This window comes from Schistocerca piceifrons, chromosome 7, assembly GCF_021461385.2.
Source record: "Schistocerca piceifrons isolate TAMUIC-IGC-003096 chromosome 7, iqSchPice1.1, whole genome shotgun sequence".
NCBI lineage: Eukaryota > Metazoa > Arthropoda > Insecta > Orthoptera > Acrididae > Schistocerca > Schistocerca piceifrons.
The window spans coordinates 385402822-385423639 of NC_060144.1; positions in this window are offsets into that span (position 1 = coordinate 385402822).

A 20818-nucleotide genomic window follows, 5' to 3' on the forward strand; every position below is an offset into this window, starting at 1 on the left:
CCATTGTACCAATGACACCCGGAAACGAACCGCGCGACTGCTACGGTCGCAGGTTCGAATTCTGCCTCGGGCATGGATGTGTGTGATGTCCAAGTAGTTCTAAGTTCTAGGGGACTGATGACCACAGATGTTAAGTCCCATAGTGCTCAGAGCCAGAGCCACACCCGGAAACCTATCCAGTATGCTGAAACCATCTACCACGGAGTGCAGTTCTGCTCGGGAAGGAAACTTTCTGTGTTGTGGAGACATTGCTGGTACGATTCCTGATAAATCACTAATAATTGTATGCGCCGTTGTACTATGTACGTTAGCACTTCACTAATAACTATAACAAATGCAACAGTTACACACATCCTTTATGTCATTATAAGTCCATTTATGGACGAGACACTGTTATTACCACAAGAAGGAAATTCCAAACTCTCGTTGTCTTCCTTTTGACAGACAAAAGTTCTTTTCAAATTTCCTGTCCTCGTAATGTTCTAAGGGACTTCCCCTTTCCACAAGTGCATATTGTTGCGGCGACGATTTACCTGGGCAAGATACAATATTTTTCATCTTCTATCCCATCTAAAACATCAAAAGGCGCCACCATCTTAATTCGGTACGAGTTTACTTTATCTTGACCGCGATCAGTTCAAGACGAATGAGCCTCCGACCTCGGTCAGCTTCAGCTGTGATCAGCTCCCTCAATGAACTTTAACTGAGGTTGGTGCAGTCGAATTTTGCATTGACCAGGATTAAACGCCGGCATAACCAGGTTAACTTTTATTCAACGTTAGTGCAGTCGGCCCTAAGTGACGGATGAGTGAGACAGTTGGTGTACAGCCAAGAATGGGAAGCTTCCTCTTCAAGCTGCGTCGCCAAAGAGCTATCTATCTATGGGACATCGCTAACAGATAGTCCGGAGTACGGCCGCTATCTGGATACAAACAACCTAACGCAACGGTGGGTGTTTTTTCTATGCCAGAGTTCGGTCGTTCCAGTGGGGGCGGAGAAAGGGGCTACTGCATTTCAAGAGGAGCACAGTGTGTGTTGCACCTTTCTGGTTAAGTGATCGAATGAGGTATATAGTGCAGAATACAAGCGGTGCAGTGAGAGTATTAATTAATAAGTAATATTGCGCACGAAAATTTCATGATTAGAGTGCATCGTGTTATTGTTGTTGTGCCAAGGAAAGCTGAACGTGCGAATGCGTTCTCTAAAGGCGAGAGCCATTTTGGTATTGTTAATCAAACGCCGTGAGCGTGATTGATTTGTGTGTTTTATTGTGTAGGAGGTGATCTTGTTTTTATTACACTGTGAATGTGACTGATTTGGATTATATCATTTGCCCAAAGAAAATTCCCTTGTTACTTTGTTCTATGAAAGTGATTCATTTATACTTTTTATTGTACAGAAGATTGTATTGAAATATATGTGTAGGTAATCCTGCAGATAGTTGACAGTAACTTGTCGTAGTGACTAGTTGCTAATGTGAGTAGTCGTACACCAATGAGTAGCTGTGTGCGATATTAGTGATCTTAATTATGTCTGAGAGTTGTTTTAAGTGTCCTATAATTAACTGATGATCCTATGTTTAGTGTTTTATCAATTTGTAACCAAGGGACATATACTGTAATTAATATTGTTGTTCCCCAATTCTGTGTGCTGAGACAAAGTTGATTTTAATTCTGTTTCAGTTAATTCTGTTACATTGTGTTGAAGACGTTTTAACTGTTATTCTCTTGTCTGAGCCCTACTTTAAAGAGCTTTATTGTGCTGCAAATTAAGTTTTGTTTAATTGTTATTTTTCCGCTATCAAGAAGACATTGCGCTTAATTAATTAGTTGCTAAACTCAGCCCATACCTGAACACCCTCATCCTGTGCCCCACTTCACCCAAATTCTATACTACAACTTCCATACGTATATTAAGTTAAAAATTTTATAACCAGACCGATTGACTACAGGTAAATAAAACGTGAAAGAACCAGCCTTTCCGACAAATGCCGGTTCAAAAAATAATATACTGGAAATGCACACCAAAATAAGCCCAATTAAAATTGTTCCGCATACACTTGCGGCTGGCTGACCGCTGATGCAAAAGAAAAAAATGGGAAAGAGCCAGCTAAAATCTACGCCATAATAATTCAGGGAATAGTCATTAAATACCCTCAGGGGATGGTCGTTGCCTCGTAGCATTTAAGATCCGCACTGCTCTCGTCCACTCGTCACCTGAAACAGAGCTCAACTTCACAGGAAACTGCAGGGCAGCTCTCCTGTCAACAAATAAGAATCTAACAGGTAATATAAAGTTTTCGGATTTCCAGACACATTTCAGTGAGTGTCGTTTTACTAGAAAATAATAAGGGAAGCTTTCATCGCAACGTTGCGCCATACCAACAAACTCATCTACTTGGAAACTCGAGAGCATTGTATAAGTACACCCCTGTGGAAAAGATAACGATAAAGTAAAATGTGGAAAAGATAATGATAAAATACAATGAAGTCAAATACTGTGCACTCAAACGAAAGAACAATTTACTGTAACCAGTCACATTCATTGTGTTATACTTTCCAATAAGCGTTTTGGAGCATATACTTCCATCATCACGTCGATTTATTTCAGTTAAAAAAGTTGAATATACCTCCCGTCGGAGGTTCGAGTCTTCTTTCGGGCATGGGTGTCTGTAGGTCAGTTAGGTTTAAGTAGTTCTAAGTTCTAGGGGACTGATGACCACAGATGTTAAATCCCATAGTGCTCAGAGCCATTTGATGACCTCAGCAGTTTGGTCCCTTTGGAATTCACACATATTTTTTGAATATACGTAAGACTTTGGGGTTTGGTGTTCAGTAGTCACGGCCTTCTTCCCAGTTTTTTTTAATTATTATTAAAATCGTAGGCATATGAATTGAGTGGCTAGTTGTACAGGATGTCGTAAAAGTAGTGAAACAATTTGAGGGTGTAAGATACTTCTTGTTCATGGAACGAGTCAGAACGTAGTTAACAAAACAATGATTAGAAAACTTATAAACAAAAGAATTAAAGAAACACAAAAAACGTTGAGAGAGAATGTACGAATAAATAAAACATTATAGAGAATAGTTCCGTCCTACTTCGAGGAACTCCTTTACAGAAAAGAAGTAGTGAACCATAAGGAAATACTTCAACTTGGATTTGAATAATTGGGGCTTATCATTCATTTTTTTCAGTTCTCCTGGGAAGCATATTGAAAATGGGATCCTATGAGTAAAGCACAACTTTCTGTACAGTTCTTGAGGTAGTGTTATCTATGTGCATTATATTTTTATGTCCAGTGTTCAATGAATGAATGTTGCAGTCTCTTCTTCACTGTCGTCAAAACAAATCCCATTTGTAATGGGAAGACAGTCACATTCCCGAGACACCTAAACTACAGCCTACACGAAGTTCATTAACTAGTACAAAAGGTCTCGTAGCCATTTTGTGGGCTAAGAGTTGCTGTAGAATGTGCGCTGTTCTGTTAGGTTACAACTGAGTTAAACTGGGATCGGAAATCGGAACCTTTCCCTTCGCAGGACGTGCTCTTATCAGCTGAGCTGTCCAAGCACGACTAACGACACGGTTGACTGCTTCACCTCTGCCAGTATCACTGTCCTACTTTTTACACTTTTTAAAAACTCTCCTACATACGTCATGGAACCAAAACACTCACGGAAGGAAGCTGCACGTCTGCAAGCAGATTATGTATGAATGGACTTCAAAAAGGAAGTTACACATCTCGTCCCATGTTCAGACCACAGACCTTTAAACAACAAGAGTGGTGTATTGTCAGAGCAGAGAATACGTTGAGTTTCCTGAGACACAATTACGCTGCGATACAAGTAGCTGGTGCGCCACAGTGTGCAAGTTAAATGTAGTGGCAACTGGCAACATTCTCCATAGTTGAAGTAGGCGGGGCGGTGCAATTCTCATGGGGAAAAAAATCTAAATTTCACAGAGATTCACCTCGAAATTCTGGCTGTATATGGACGAAATGAAATGTCAAATCCAGCAGTAGAGAAATGATGCCAACAATTAGACATCGTCACGCAGATATGGGTGTCGCTGATCGGGAACGGAGGGTATGGACATTGGCCAACAGGGGAATTGATTCACAGTAATTACAGATGTTCCAGTGATGAGGACGATCCCATAAAGGTTCCTGAACGACTGCGTGATAGAGGAGCGGAATTCTATCGTCAAGGAATTGAACGACTGGTGGAATGTCATGACTATTCTTAACTGAGACACCTTACACCGCACATGACCTTCTGAGCTCTAACCTTTTTTACTGTATGTCGACACCTTGCTGTTTGAAGCGCTGCAGAGCCCGAGAGTGACGTCACAGGGTGCCGCAATTTTGCACCATTACAGAAGAAGGTTGTAGGACTGGGCAACTGCATCAAATCCGATTAAAAGTTAACAGTGGTCAAGTCGGCATTTAACTTTGGCCAACGCAAAATTCCACTGCACCAAGCTCGATTAAAGTTAATAGAGGGAGCTGATCGCGGTTAAAGTTGACCGATATTGGAGGGTCAATTATCTTGAACTGATTGCAGTGAAAATAAAGTAAACACGTTACATATCAACTCGTCTTGATGTTTTAGATGGCATAGAGGATGAAGAGTTGTTATACCTTGACTATGTAAATCGCCACTGCAGACGTATTGGCTTACTTGTGGGAAAGGGAAATCCTTTTCGAAGCTTACAAGAAACAGAAATTTTTAGAGAGATCTCGTCTGTAAGAAAAAACAGTGTGGTGGTTATTAGGTCAAATCTTCGCTAGGCTGGAATTTCCTACTTATCGAAATAACCCTGTTACGCCTTTGAACGACTTTAGTGACATTTAGGACATACGCGTAGAGGCATTTGATATAGTAACGTACATTGTACAACAGCCCAAAGAATTATCAGTGACGTATAGAGGATCATAGAAGCAATGTCTCCTAAATGCATAAAGTTTCTTCCTTTCTTTGTAGCCTAATACTGTTAAATAACAGCCAATCAGCTCGCAAAGGATATCAAGTTCTAATTTAGAGAAATTCGGCCTCTTTTTTCTTGCTCTCCACAGCGCAAAAACAATACTCACGTTACAAAAACTATCTGAAAAGCGCGCGTAATTACCATAGACCAAGGAGGTTACAATAGTTTAACCTGCTTCTAATAGACGGACAGCGTTTATCATTATTATAGGCGCTCTCCTTTGTAAACATACGGTGTTAACCGCAGTCAAATTCCCGGTTAGCTGAACACGTTTTGATAACTGGCGTTTAACGTTGCCCAGACGCAACTTAATTGCAGTCAAGCGTTAACCATGGTGTCAGGATCCTCGGTTGTCTTGCTTTCTAATTGTGTTGATGCAGTCGGCTCTAAGCTAAAAAATAGTAGCAAGTATCTGGCCCAGTTTATAGCGTAGTACAGCATTCAATTACTTGTCCTTCTACAAAAAAAAAAAAAAAAAAAAAAGTTAAAATGTGTGTGAAATCTCACGGGACTTAACTGCTAAGGACATCAGTCCCTAAGCTTACACACTACTTAAACTAAATCATCCTAAGTACAAACACACACATCCATGCCCGAGGGAGGACTCGAACCTCCGCCGGGACCAGCCGCACAGTCCATGACTGCAGCGCCTTAGACACTTGCCCTTCCATAGTATTGCATACGCTATATGTACTTCTTTAAGTACCCTCGTATATCATGGTTTATAAATTAATAAATTATAGAGCGCAGCAATCAGTCGTCCTTTTTTTACTGATTTTATTTGGCAAATCCAGATTTCGGCTTTGAATTCTCAAAGAACTGTGACTGACGCCCGAACAATAGGGATCTGATATGTATCGAGACTAGAAAATAGTGCATTGATAATGGCTAGGCACTAGCCGAAATCTGAATTTGCCAAATAAAAGGACGAACGACTGCTGCGCTCTATAATTTATAAATCATATCACAGTCGCTGAGTGCACCCACTTTCCTGATGGAAGGTAGCCTGATGTAGGGGGCTGGTCTTCGGAACAGAAAGGACATGTGTGACTGTCTTAGACAGAGAAACACATAGTTACAGCGCACGTCGGACATTACTATGGCCTCATATTTCCATTTACTAGTGCCATTAGGAACAGAAAAGTAAATATTTTTGTATTACTCTCAGAGTCGTATAATAGACCATGTCATGCGATCTCCTTCGGATCCTCTTATCCAGTATACTGTCGTTGTCTTCGTTCCTGTAATTATTACTGCAAGTAAGAGCGTGCGTGCACCGCCGAGCGTTTTCTTTGTTCTCGTCTTGTTCCCGATGCGAGCAGAGTTCTCGCACCACGCGGTAAGGAGATACCGTTTCGGCAGTGTTGCATTACGCTGCGGGGCTCTGCGAAACTCTGCGGAAAGTTACAAAGAAGTTTCATCATTTTCCTTTTGTAAAGGGCGCTCGCTGTACAGTGGAGGCGATCTTGCCGCTCTCACAGATGAGAAGAAACAGTATACACTTCCGTTCGCTTTAAACGAACTTGCAAGAGTATCCTCCCTTCCCTTGCTGCCCACAAATTATTTTGAGTTTCACCGCCACGCTACTGTCGCGTGACTCAACCCCTCCAACAGATATTTGTAGTCTTTACCATGGGTATGACTACAGCGTTCGGCTTATACGTGTCCAGACGATAATTTCCAATTTTTGGCCTTCTTGGAGTCACAGAATGTTTCAGGAGCGAGGGAAGGTAACGAGCGTCCATTGTAGTACTGGAAATACAATAAATGAAAAAAATTGCCCAGGTGCGATAAGACTCATGCAATGTAGGTTCCATTCGAACTTAATTATATATATACATAGTTCATCCATTCCGGGAATAGAGAACCTAGACGATTTTTGCCTGTTATCAACATTGATATTGGCAAGATATCGGCCCCACGGCCTTCCAAGACTTTCGAGAATGTTGTAATTTCATGTCTGAAGTCAGATAACAAATGACAAAAGAAATACTTTTCCAGTTTGATGTAACCAAAATTTTACTATTTTCTAATTGTTTTTCTTTTACTTTTACCGAGAAATTTCAACTTGATGCGTCTAACCGTTTCCGTGAACAAGGGTCGTAACAGACGGACCGTCAGACAGAGAGTTCCTTTTCGTGTTATATATATCACACATCAAGAAAACGTTTGCATCACCTCGGTTGCGAGGCTTCCGGAGCCTGTACAGAACATTGGAATAGGGATCAACATAAACACCATTTCCGCCCTTTTTATTGTTCATGAAAACCACGCATTGCATTTTGTACCACCATACAGCGAGACCTTCAGAGGAGGTGATCCAGATTGCTGCACACACCGGTACCTCAGATACCCAGTAGCACGTCCTCTTGCATTGATGCATGCCTGTATTCTTCGTGGCATACTGTCCACAAGTTCATCAAGGCACTGTTGGTCCAGACTGTCCCACTCCTCAACGGTGTTTCGGAGTAGTTCCCTCAGAGTGGTTGGTGGGTTACGTCGTCCCTAAACAGCCCTTTTCAATCTATCCCAGGCATGTTCGACAGGGTTCATGTCCGGAGAACATGCTGGCCGCTCTAGTCGAGCGATGTCGTTATCCTGAAGGAAGTCATTCACAAAATGTGCACGATGGGGGTGCGATTTATTGTCCATAAAGAGGAATGCCTCGCCAGTATGCCTTTGATATGGTTGCAATATCGGTCGGAGGATGGCATTCACGTATCATACAGCCGTTACGGTGCCTTCCATGACCACCAGCGACGTACGTCGGTCCCACATAATGCCACCCCAAAACAGCAGGGAACCTCCATCTTGCGGCCCATCGCTGAACAGTGAATGTAAGACGTTTAGCCTGACCAGGTTACCTCCAAACACGTTTCCGAGGATTGTCTGGTTGAAGGCATATGCGACACTCGTCGTTGAAGAGAACATAATGCCAATCCTGAGCTGTCCATTCGGCATGTTTGTTGGGCCCATCTGTACCGCGCTGCATGGTGTCGTGGTGGACGTCAGGAGTGACGTTGCGCATCATGCAGCCTATTGCGCACAGTTTGAGTCGTAACACGACGTCCTATGTCTGCACGAACAGCATTATTCAACATGGTGGCGTTGCTGTCAGGGTTCCTCCGAGCCATAATCCGTAGGTAGCGGTCATCCACTGCAGTAGTAGCCCTTGGGCGGCTTGAGCGAGGCATGTCATCGACAGTTCCTGTCTCTCTGTATCTCCTCCATGTCCGAACAACCCCACTTTGGTTCACTCCGAGACATCTGGACACTTCCCTAGTGGACAGCCCTTCCTGGCGCAAAGTAACATTGTGGATGGTATCGAACCTCGGTATCGACCCTCTAGACATGGTTGAACTACAGACAACATGAGCCGTGTACCTCGTTCCTGGTGGACTGACTGGGTCTGATCGGCTGTTGGACACCCTCCGTCTCATAGCCCTACTCGTGCATGGTTGTTTACATCTTTGGACCGTTTAGTGACAACTGTGAACAGTCAAAGGGAATGTGTCTGTGATACAATATCCACAGTCAACGCCTATCTTCAGGAGTTCTGGGAACTGGGGTGATGCAAAACGTTTTTGATGTGTGTAATTACAAAACAATTTTCGAATTTTTTTCCTTCTGTCGTACTGCGAAACCTTACTTTTTGTCGAATTTCACGATCATACGGCAACGGGAAGTACCCTATAGGTGTTGACGTGTGAGTTTTCGAGTGTCAAAATATGTGAAATAAATGAGCGTATCTTTCGGTTGCACTGTCTTGCCATGTCTACCAATTCCTGAAAAAAATGGTTTTTAACGGTCGGACAGACAGACAGACGAACGAACAACAAAATTATCCTATATGGGTTATGTTTTTTCCGACTATAGGCTGTATAAAAATGTCAGAAACTTTAGGCACTTATTCTTGACATAAAAAATTACAAAACACTCGTATGAACATGGGACCGAAAATTCTTCATGAAGGAGATATGAAAGGTAATCCGTGTAGCGTTTCCTGGTCGCCTCAGTTACTAGAATTTGCGTATCTACTCACTTTCGTGTTTACAATTGATCATAACCACGCGTCTTATTCTGATTTAGACTAGCTTCCAACAGCAAACGATGTATTCATCGTCTCACATGACGGATATGCACTACATCTATGTCTAGCAGATGCTAATGAGGACGGAGCACGTCAGCTTCATGTTGAACTTTACCCTGGGAAGCAATTACATCGCAAAAGAACATTTGGACGACTCCACCATCGCTTGCGGGAAACAGGCTCAGCCGGCCGCGGTGGCCGTGCGGTTCTAGGCGCTGCAGTCCGGAACCGCGGGACTGCTACGGTCGCAGGCTCAAATCCTGCCTCGGGCATGGATGTGTGTGATGTCCTTGGGTTAGTTAGGTTTAAGTAGTTCTAAGTTCTAGGGGACTGATGACCTAAGATGTTAAGTCCCATAGTGCTCAGAGCCATTTGAACGATTTTGAAACAGGCTCTTTTGAGAAGAGAGCTGCAGATGGAGGACAACCACGCGATGTACGAAAGTTTGAACTTGAAGAAAAGGTCCTTCGTTCTGTGGACGAAACCTTATCTGCTAGTTCAAGGAGAGCTGCGAGAAGATAAGGCGTTGATCACATGATAATCAGGAACAACACGTGGTGTAAGTTCGCGAACCTCTTGTCGACCCCTGCTCGGGAATCTGGGAATTCTGAGATGGGCCTCTCAATGTTTTTCTTTAATGTCGTCTGTTGTTAACAATATGAGCTCTTCCCAAGAATCAACAGCTTTTACTCAGTTAATACTATGCAGAAATAGAATCTGCATTTGAATTGCACTTCCTTGACTGTTCTGCAGAAAGGCGCGTAGCATTCTGCTGCATCTATTTTCAGTAAGCTACCACATGAATAAAGAAATTTTAGCAGTAATCCTCGCACATCCAAGTCTCAACTGGAGAACTTCCTAATGCCTTACTCCCTCTACTCAGTCGGGCGTTCTTGGAGAAGTTAACTCCTATGGTATATCGTTGATTTCTGTAAAACATACTCGCGTGGTCATCAGTCCCCTAGAACTTAGAACTACTTAAACCAAACTAACCTAAGGACATCACACACATCCATGCCCGAGGCAGGATTCGAACCTGAGACCGCAGCGGTCGCGCGGTTCGAGACTGTACCGCCTAGAACCGCTCGGCCACTCCGGCCGGTTAGATGCTTCTCAATTTGGTCCTAGAGAACTAGACGTGTATAATAATAAGAAGAAGAAGAAGAAGAAGAAAAATTCTGTATGAAAATATTCTATACCCTTATCTTCTTCAACGGGCGCAAGGATTAAATGAGATAGACTGTCAGCCGAGAACAAGTCTGTCAACGCACAATGGGTCACTGTGTAGCGTTTCTGCAGTTCTTAGCAGGTACCTTATTCACTGATGAGGATGGGTTTTCACATGATGGTGTTTTCACTTATCATTATAATCACTTCTGTGAACATGAAATTGCTCGTAAGTGCGAAAATTTGATATCAACAGAGGTTCAGCTTCAACGCGTGGAATGGAATGAATCACGATCGTGCTATTGGTCCATACTTCCTTTCGCAACGTTCTACTGTACAAAGTATGTACAATCTCACAGACGTCAGTTGCTTCATTTACTAGATAATGTACCTCTAGACGTCATCCAACGATTGTGATTTATGCGCGATTCTGCTGTTCGGTAACCAGTTTACGAATACGTGGATTAGCCGAGGAGGATCCATTAATGAAGGCAGTTATCCCTGAAACAACTGGCTTTCGGTTAAACGCAGTTTTCTCACTGCTTTCTTTTATCTCCATTTTAACCTGGTTGTTAAAACCGTTCAAAATAACCGGTTCCGAAAATAACCGATTTTCGGTGTTTTTAATTGCTGGTACTTCCAATAATTAAACGTTTCAAGGTACATGGAATCAAAATATCGAATAAAATAGTTAAATAAAACATTCCGTCCACCGTTCGCTTCTTTTCTCGAAACGTAATATGGTGTTGAATACTACAAAAAACTGACGAGTATTCCTCTACTTATTCTGATTTTTTAAATCTCTGTGTAATCGATTATCATACCACTACTTGAGCATTACGAATTGTCAGTGCTGAAGGATCTTTGCCACAGACGAGTGCTAGCACCATACTTGGTCTGCTAACTACTGACCACTTGGCCTAACTGATCAGTCACCAGTGCTTTGAACTAATTCACGAGGCTACTTGGCATACAGTATAAGAGGCAAGTACCAAGTAGTGACTTTTTCCCGTTATTCACGGACATTCCTCTATTCTAACTCTTTCAGATAGACAGGCAGTCTGTTCAGTACTATTCCGATGAATACTGTAAAACGTTACTCAGCTTGCAGTTGCTGCGTGTCCACCAGAACCTGTCACCGTCTTTTCGTAGCTGAAGTGTCTGCTGCTCCGTCAGGTGTTGCTGCAGAGCATCACTGCCCTCTGAATGCTAGGTACAGCAACTGACTGTTGACGCCCTCACCTTTTATTTCGTTCTTAATTGATACTGAGTGTACACGGCCCTCTTGAATATTTGTCTGGACCATTGCTTTGGAATCTTCCCTCGACATGGGATCGCATTAATGTTTGATTATCGTTCTAAGTTGCAGTCGGGATTCTTCCATCACGCGCGTCGGAACGTTTCCTCTTATTCCAATGACCTCGACCCTGGGCGCCTGTGGCGAGATGTCAAGTGCAATGCTTACTGGAGTATTTGACCAGCCTCTCAGTAGATAGTAGTGTCCAGCTGCTTCGGGAAGCGTTATTTTATCCCGATATCCGATTGTCTTCTATCTGCAACGTACATGGGTCATCTTGAGTATGGAACGCTGCGCACTCTTCTCGTTCTGATCTGATATGCAATTAAAATTATTAAAATTTTCTACAGTCACATCAATCTTGTGGTGTTTAAGGTTTCTGTCCTATATAGCAATACTGGTCCTATCTCTACGTTATAACCTTTAAACTTGTTCTTAACTGACAGGTTTTGACGACATTTTTTACTTCAGATTGAAATACGTTTGGATAGACTGACTCTTCGTTGATTATTTCCTTGAAAATGAACACACTTTACACCTCTCTGTCGCAGTTTAGGCACTTTTATTGTCCCAACATGACCGTTTCAACTGTATTATGCTGCCATCGTGTCATCTAATGGGAAACATAAAGATAATAAGGCGGGGGGAGTACGATTACAATTCATATCACGGATTATGTAAAATATACAAAATTGTATGTACCTTAAGGAACTTGCTATAAAATTGCCATGTTAGATTACATGAAGTCAAAGCATTAAAATGACTCTCCTCACATATACATGTCTTGATAAAATTCACTTGATAAAATACGCACAGTTAGTAGAACGCACACAGATGATAAAAAAAAAACACAGAGTTTAAACGAGCAGTCCTGAAAGGCTTGAAAACGTATACACTACTGGTCATTAAAATTGCTACAGCAAGAAGAAATGCAGATGATAAACGGGTATTCATTACACAAATATATTATACTAGAACTGACATGTGATTACTTTTCACTCAATTTGGGTGCATAGATCCTGAGAAATATGTACCCAGAACGATCACCTCTGGCCGTAATAACGGCCTTGATACGCCTGGGCATTGAGTTAAACAGAGCTCCGATGGCGTGTACAGGTACAGCTGCCCACGCAGCTTCAACACGATACCACAGTTCATCAAAAGTAGTGACTGGCGTATTTTGACGAGCCAGTCGCTCGGCCACCATTGACCAGACGTTTTCAATTAGTGAGAGATCTGGAGAGTGTGCTGGCCAGGGTAGCAGTCGAACATTTTCTGTATCCAGAAAGGCCCGTACAGGACCTGCAACATGCGATCGTGCATTATCCTGCTGAAATGTAGGGTTTCGCAGGGATCGAATGAAGGGTAGACCCATGGGTCGTAACACATCTGAAATGTAACGTCCACTGTTCAAAGTGCCGTCAATGCGAACAAGAGGAGACCGAGACGTGTAATCAATGGCACCCCATACCATCACGCCGGGTGATACGCCAGTATGGCGATGACGAATACACGTTTCCAATGTGCACTCACCGCGATGTCGCCAAACACGGATGCGACCATCGTGATGCTGTAAACAGAACCTGCATTCATCCGGAAGAAAGACGTAATGTCATTCGTGCACCCGGGTTCGTCGTTGAGTACACCATCGCAGGCGCTCCTGTCTGTGATGCAGCGTCAAGGGTAACCGCAGCCATGGTCTCCGATGTGATAGTCCGTGCTGCTGCAAACGTCGTCGAACTGTTCGTGCAGATGGTTGTTGTCTTGCAAACGTCCCCGTCTGTTGACTCAGGGATCGCGACGTGGCTGCACGATCCGTTACAGCCATGCGAATAAGATGCCTATCATCTCGACTGCTAGTGATACGAGGCCGTTGGGATCCAGCACGGCGTTCCGTATTACCCTCCTGAACCCACCCATTCCATATTCTGCTAACAGTCATTGGATCTCGACCAACGCGAGCAGCAATGTCGCGATACGATAATCCGCAATCGCGATAAGCTACAATCCGACCTTTATCAAAGTCGGAAACGTGATGGTGCGCATTTCTCCTCCTTACACGAGGCATCACAACAACGTTTCACCACGCAACGCCGTTCAACTGCTGTTTGTGTATGAGAAATCGGTTGGAAACTTCCCTCACGTCAGCACGTTGTAGGTGTCGCGACCGGCGCCAACCTTGTGTGAATGCTCTGAAAAGCTAATCATTTGCATACACAGCATCTTCTTCCTGTCGGGTAAATTTCGCGTCTGTAGCATGTCGTCTTCGTGGTGTAGCAATTTTAATGGCCAGTAGTGTACAGTTGCCATAACTTCTTCATTTGACAGTCTTCCCCCCCCTCCCCACCCCCTCTCTCTCTCTCTCTCTCTCTCTCTCTCTCTCTATCTCTCTCTCTCTCTCTCTCTCACACACACACACACACACACACACACACACAGTGTGATCAAAGCTCATGCGTAGGCTCGTTGTCCCACACACAGGGTGGACCAAATTATGAAAACGCCGAAGACGCAACACACTGCCTTATCTAATACGGTCCAGGAGACTAGTTTGGAATCAGAACAACATCCAGTCGTCTCGAAATGGATAAATACAAGTCATTTACGGTTTTCAAAGGAATCTTACACCATTCTCCCTACCGAAAAGTGGTAAGTTCAGGTAACGATGATGGAGCTGGATAGCGGTCACGCATCCTTTTCTGCAAAGTAGACCACAAAAGCTCAGTAATACTGAAATCTGGTGACTGTGGTGGCCAGGACAGAAGCGGCAATTTATCCTCCTTGTGACAAAAACAGCCCTGGACGACGCGAGTTTTGTGAACAGGGGCCTTGTCGACTTGGAACACAGTATCACCACTGGGGAACCAACATTGTGACGGACCTGATCAACCAAATGGTCACCTAATCCTTGGCAATAAAGCGACCTTGCTGAGTAACCATGCGACCCATGAAATACCACGATGTGGCTGCTCAAATCATCATCGAACCCTCATCATGTTTCAGTCTTGGGATGTGGCCATAGTACAGGTTTTACGGCTTTGGTACAACGTTTTGCTGTTACTGGAATTTGCATAGCTAATAGCTGGGGTTTTGTGATTCCAGCTCGCACAACAATTTCCTGCTTCTGGACTCCCTTCGTGTCGATTCGGTGCTGACATGGTTCGAGAGTATAATATCCAGTTCTGCAGTGACTTTTGCAGCTGCAGTCCTCTTATTTCCGACACAATTGCCTTCAATGACCATCTGTCACGATCACTCAGCACTCATTTTCGTATACGTTGTGACAGAGAGGATGATGTTTTTCCGCATTCTTTGTAAGTGGCGTAAATCTTCGATACCATCCTTCTTGAAACACCAGACTTCGGCTACTTTAGTGACCGAAGTACCCACAATGCGAGCACCCACAATTTGGCCACATTCGAATTGACTAAGCTCCGACGTAGTGCATTCACAACTATACTTTACACTGCCCACGACTGAAACTAGAAACATACTGAGGGCACTGCACAGGTATCACTCGTGGTCAAATACAACAGTGCCACCTGCAGGCAATGTTCCTGGTTTGATTACGAGTTCCCATCTCTCGCCATACGAGGGTACGTCCAGCACCGTCGAAAATGATGTTTTTCTGGTCGAGGTATTATAAAACGGGCAAGCATAATACTGCATGGGCCTACAGCTTCATATCTTCGAACACCCTATGGTCACTGATCAACGTTTTTGTGACACTGAATTCCTTTTCCCATGTGTGTCTTTTCAGGGGTGCTTTTGGTTTTTATGGATGACAGTGTGCGACCGCATCGAACTGCACAGACTGGAGGAGCTCTTGGAAAAGCGAATGCACTGGCCTGTCCGCTCTTCCGATTTAAATCTCATCGAGCACGTGTGAAAAGTGTTGGGGAGACGTACTGAAGCACTTCCACAAGTACCAATAACCATCACGCACTTGTAAACCGCGTTGGTGGATGAATGGAACGCCCTGTCTCAAAGTCTTTCGCCAGTAGGGACGCACATTGCAGTGGTTGGTATCGGGCTATGCGGAAGCTGAACGCCCGTCGGAGCAACTGGACCTCGATGGATGATACGAGGGCAACCTCGCTGCTGCACTCGCCTAGTGAATGCGCCGCCGTCTCGCCACGTGAACACACCGCCCAATAGCGTCCCTCATGGCCAGCATAAATATCGCCACACTTGGGCGGTATGGGACTTCAACTCCCACCGCCACACCTTCAACGTGCACTTCAATGATGTCATTCGGATGACATTATTGTAGGATAAAACAATTTTACCCTTACACCATGACAGTAAGACCGAGATCCACCGGGGGACGCCGTACCTCAACCTATCACAAAAAACGCTGGGTCAGTCGTGTACCTCGTCTGATAGCATACTACTGACTACTCGCCGACGACTTCGCTTTGGCATTGGTTTTCCTGTTTGGTCTCGATTTGGATTGTGGCTCGTACTCGACCTGTGGACAGCGCTGTCTCGGAAGTTCGTTGTTGCATTGTTGCTACTGACTTGCTCTCGTTCCTTCGGATCCGCCGTTCGGCCAACCATATTGCTCAACTCTGGTGTGGGTTTGACTCCCGTCCGCAGGTGGCCTTCCTGTCTTAGTCGTCATCGTTTCTCTCCTGTTTTTCTGACATGTGTACCGACATCCAGCTACTCGCGGATATAGCACAGAGCATGCATTGGCGTCCATGGTGATCATACACCACGCCTCAGCTTTTGTAATGTCCGGGGGACCACGGTGAACCGCGATGAGTTTAGTATAATTATTATCTCTGAACAGAAGTGTCATTTCTGTTCGTCTCATTGCGTATTTCTGTCAGTAATCTTCTGTACTGTACGGTACTGTAGCAGTACCTTTTATGTATGGTCCAAGTTTTATCGAGCTATGTTACGTGGAAGAGACACATTGTGCGAAAGTTACTTTAGTCCTTACGTTTTACATGACAGTGTAACTTTAGAACTGTACTATAGAGTAACTGGCTTTCAGTCTCTGACAACTCAAAATTTTGTTTCCTTACTCGTACATGTCAATGTGTGCACCACTAGTGGCATGGTATTTCATGCTTCTCCGTTAACGTTCCAGAAACTGCGTGACGACATCTTCAAACGCATTTCGAGTGCGTCTCTTCTAGTGCTGTAGGTCTGCAGCCTCAGTTCGGGACACCCGATCCTTTACAAAACCCCACAAGAAGAAGTTTCGTGATTTTTGGTCAGGCGATCGTGGAGCTCTCATAATAGGGCCGCCTCGTCCTGTCCATTTAACCGGCAACTTTTCATCCAGAAGCTAATGGGGGCAGTACGGTTGTGAGCTATCCTGCAGGAATAGAGAGTCAGGTTGCATGTGTTCCAAACTGCATGCACCATACTTTTGTACCACATGCAGGTAAATATCAATTTCTAGAGTTAACTTCCTGAAAATGAATGGACCAATAATGAAATTTTGCATCATTTCACATTACGCACCAACACTGAGACTATCTTATTACATTTCAAGTGGAAGTGGTCCCCAGTATAGGAAAGTTATGACAATCAATCTTGGCTAGCATATCCATTGCAATCTGTTCGCCTGAGGTTTGTGCTTCTGCTGTAGTGCTTGAAAGGACAATTTTGACCTACGGATACGAGATATTCTCAGGCATACTGTACATGACCTGAGAACTGCCCCCCCCCTCCCCACACACACACACACCGCCGCTCTTGCGAAAAAAATCAGAAAAAAGTGTCAATATGTCTCTCATTAATGAAGAGCTTATAATAAAGAAGCTTGATGTTGTCAAGCTATTGCGGAATATTCGCAGAGAACCTGTACTACAGAAACGAAAGGCCACTCGCCCCCGCCACCCAACATTAAGTGCGTAAGTGTGGAACACAATAACGTTAACGTCAGTGCAAGTTAACACGGCCGCTTGCACATTCCACCGGCCTTGCGATGGCAGACACGCGGGAGCAGAAAAAATGTACTGGCGAATGGCAGCGGCTCTTTCGGTTGTTGTCGGGCCCCAGAAACAATAACCGCGCGCATGATCATGAGATTGCGGGAAATCCCCGTGGCGGAGGCACTTTGGCGCACCTGGCTCCCTGAGCAGCACGGCCTTATTGAAAAACCGGCTCTGCCCCGGCGTAATACCCGTAAAAGCGCGCCAGATCCGACCTACCTGCTCCGGGCTTTTATGGCTGAATCGACCACTTCCTACCTGTCGCCGGGGTTTCATATTTATAACACAAACTCTGTATTCCAAGTTGCTCGGCGTACATCGTGTATCTTTTGATGCTAATGTCGATGACAGTTGGAGGCTGCGTTCGAAGCTACTGGTGGCAAAACGTCGGTGATCAGTAAACGTAGCGTGGATATCATCACAGCTCCATAATGTAAGACACACACGCTGTCATCAAAAGCATCTGCACACCCACATGTAATGCGGAACTGGCCACTAAATGTCACGGGAGGCGGATCCCCCAGCATGAAAGGGGCGGGGCGTACTGAGCTGTCGGCAGAGCGGCAGTAGCAGCAGAAGCCGTCGGCCAAGAAAGCACAGTGACTTTTTTTTCCACAAAAACAGCAACTAAAATGGCTAGCTTACAATGAAATGACATAAATAAGGTGACAGATAATTGCAGTCATACATTACGGCATTCAAAGAATGAGGAATGATATGCAGTCTTTAGCAGTAGCACACGTTTAGCACCTCCACTGGTTACAGTTCATCATGCACATTTTCTTTTTCTGCAGCCTGAGGTTTCTCATTATCATTTCCCAGACCCAAATTAATCATTCAGTAAATCCTTGATGTGTATTCCTTCCAGGGTAAATTGCGTGGACAGAAGAGCACTCCCGAACAGCGACATCGCAAAATCCTTCACTGCCTTGTTTTTTTTGTCAGCCTTCTAAACGCATCCTTAGGGAATTCGAGATCTTCCTTTATAACAGACACCAGATGTTTGGAGTCATGTTCTTGTATTCTGCTGTACTAGTGATTTATTTTTCATGTGTGACTCTCCACAAGGAATCCAGTTTCTAACCTAAACCCATTCTGTTGAAGTGGCGAAACTGCTCAAGTCATTGGATGACACCAGCGTAATAAATCCACTACAGATATTTTGAACCTTCTAAACCTGTCCAAGAAGACCATTGGTGATGAGACGGTGAAACGGAAAAGCGAAACAACCGTAGCTAAACCAAGACTAGACAGACCTCATGTACTGATGGACGGGAACCGTCAAAAATTGCGATTGTAAAAAACAACATGAAAACAGGGAACGGAATCCTTCGTGGGCTCCAAATGTGCTACCAGCGGTCCAGCTAGCATAATTAGTGTGCATAGGAAGTCAAAAAGTGTGGGTTATAACTGTCGAGTAGCTCCTCATAAGCCACATATTACTGTAGTCAGTGCTAATACTTGAGGCAGTGGAAAGCGCAAGGCCATGGACAGTGGATGACTGGGAACGAATGATTTTGATTGATGAATCACGCTGTACCCGGTAGATTCCAATGGAAGGGTTTGGGTTTGGCGAATGCTTGGAGAACATTACCTACCGTCATGTCTAGTGGCAACAGTGAAATATGGAGGAGGTGATATTACCGCATGGGGGTGATTTTCCTAGTTAGGGTATGATCCCCTTATCGAGCTTAAGAAAACTTGAAATGTCGTCGTGTGGCTAGGGCCACCCATCGGGTAGACCGTTCGCTTGGTGCCAGTCTTTCGATTTGACGCCACTTCGGCGACTTGCGCGTCGATGGGGATGAAATGATGATGATTAGGACAACACAAGACCCCGTCCATGAGCGGAGAAAATCTCCGAGCCAGCCGGGAATCGAACGCGGCCCTTTGCGGCTGACATTCTGTCGCGCTGACCACTCAGCTACCGGGGGCGGAATGTGGAACGGTATGAACTCATTTTACAGCATTTTGTAGGCTAGCATGCAGTAGAGGAACAGTTCAGAAACGATAATGGTATCAGCCATATCACGTATCAATACCACTGTTGGTAACGAAAGAGCAAGTTTCCGTTTGCAACAGATAGCGGTCGTTCGAGATCCGGCGGACCCAATGGAACACGCCCGCTGTGTCACACCTCCAAGAACTCTGTACTTCCGAGTGCCCCCTGCCGTCACAGTATAGGAGGGAAAGTGGCAGCAGCTCAGCACGCTCGGGCCCGGAACAACTTCACTACGTGTTGCTGTGCAGATATCGCCTAATCGACACCACGGCTCGTGTTTGGGAAAGCGAGTCTCATCCTAGTTGCTACTGTATGAGCTGATTTCTTATTGTGTCATTTGTAATGAGTCTTCGTAAGTTTGGAGAAATACAAAACTTCTGTTTGTTGTGTTAACTTGCTCGCTAGTCATTGCTGCTCCTGTCCAACTTCCCTACAAAGCCAGTTGCCGCTCCGCACACAACTGTATCACTATGACACTGCACCCTGTCACAAAGCAGCATCGGTGAGGCAATGGTTTGTGGACAACATAATCCCTGAAACTGGGTGGCCTGCCAGACTCCTGACCTGAACCCAATGGAACACCTTTGGGAAGAGTCAGAACATCGACTTCGCTCCATACTCCAGCGGCCAGCTTCACTACCTTCTCTGGTCTCGACTCTTGAGGAAGGACGGCTTGCCAATCCTTCAGAGACATTCAGATACGTGAATGTGCCCCCAGCAGAATGCAAGCCGTCATGAAAGGTGAAATGAAATGAAATGATCGTATGGCATTGCTGTCCGGGAGGCTCCAACTGGGGAAGTTCGGCCGCCACACTGGGTGACTCACATGCTGGTGATGAGGATGAAATGATGATGAAGACTACACAACACCCACTCCACGAGGGGAGAAAACCTCCAACGCAGTCGGGAATCGCACCCGGGCCCACTGCATGAGAGGCAAGCACATTACCACTCAGCAGGCGGACATGAAAGGCAAAGGGCAGGCGGAACCCATATTAATGTTCACTAATATGTGTATAATACTTTTGATTAGTTAGCATGAGTATGGAAAATATCTCTCTCTTTTCTTACTGTGGGAGGTACACAAATTGTAAAACATTGGCATAACTGGTTTTTGCAACCGAAGTACGGAGATATCAACTTTATTTGTATTGCATTGTATTAAACTGGGGACCTAGAAACGATGGAGAGGCTTCGTCCCGCCGTATTTCTCAGCAGTTCACAACTCTACAACTGGCCACAGCAGTCCACCCACCCCCCCGCCGCCCCACACCGAACCCAGGGTTATTGTGTGGTTCGCCCCCCAGTGGACCCTATCCCCTCCC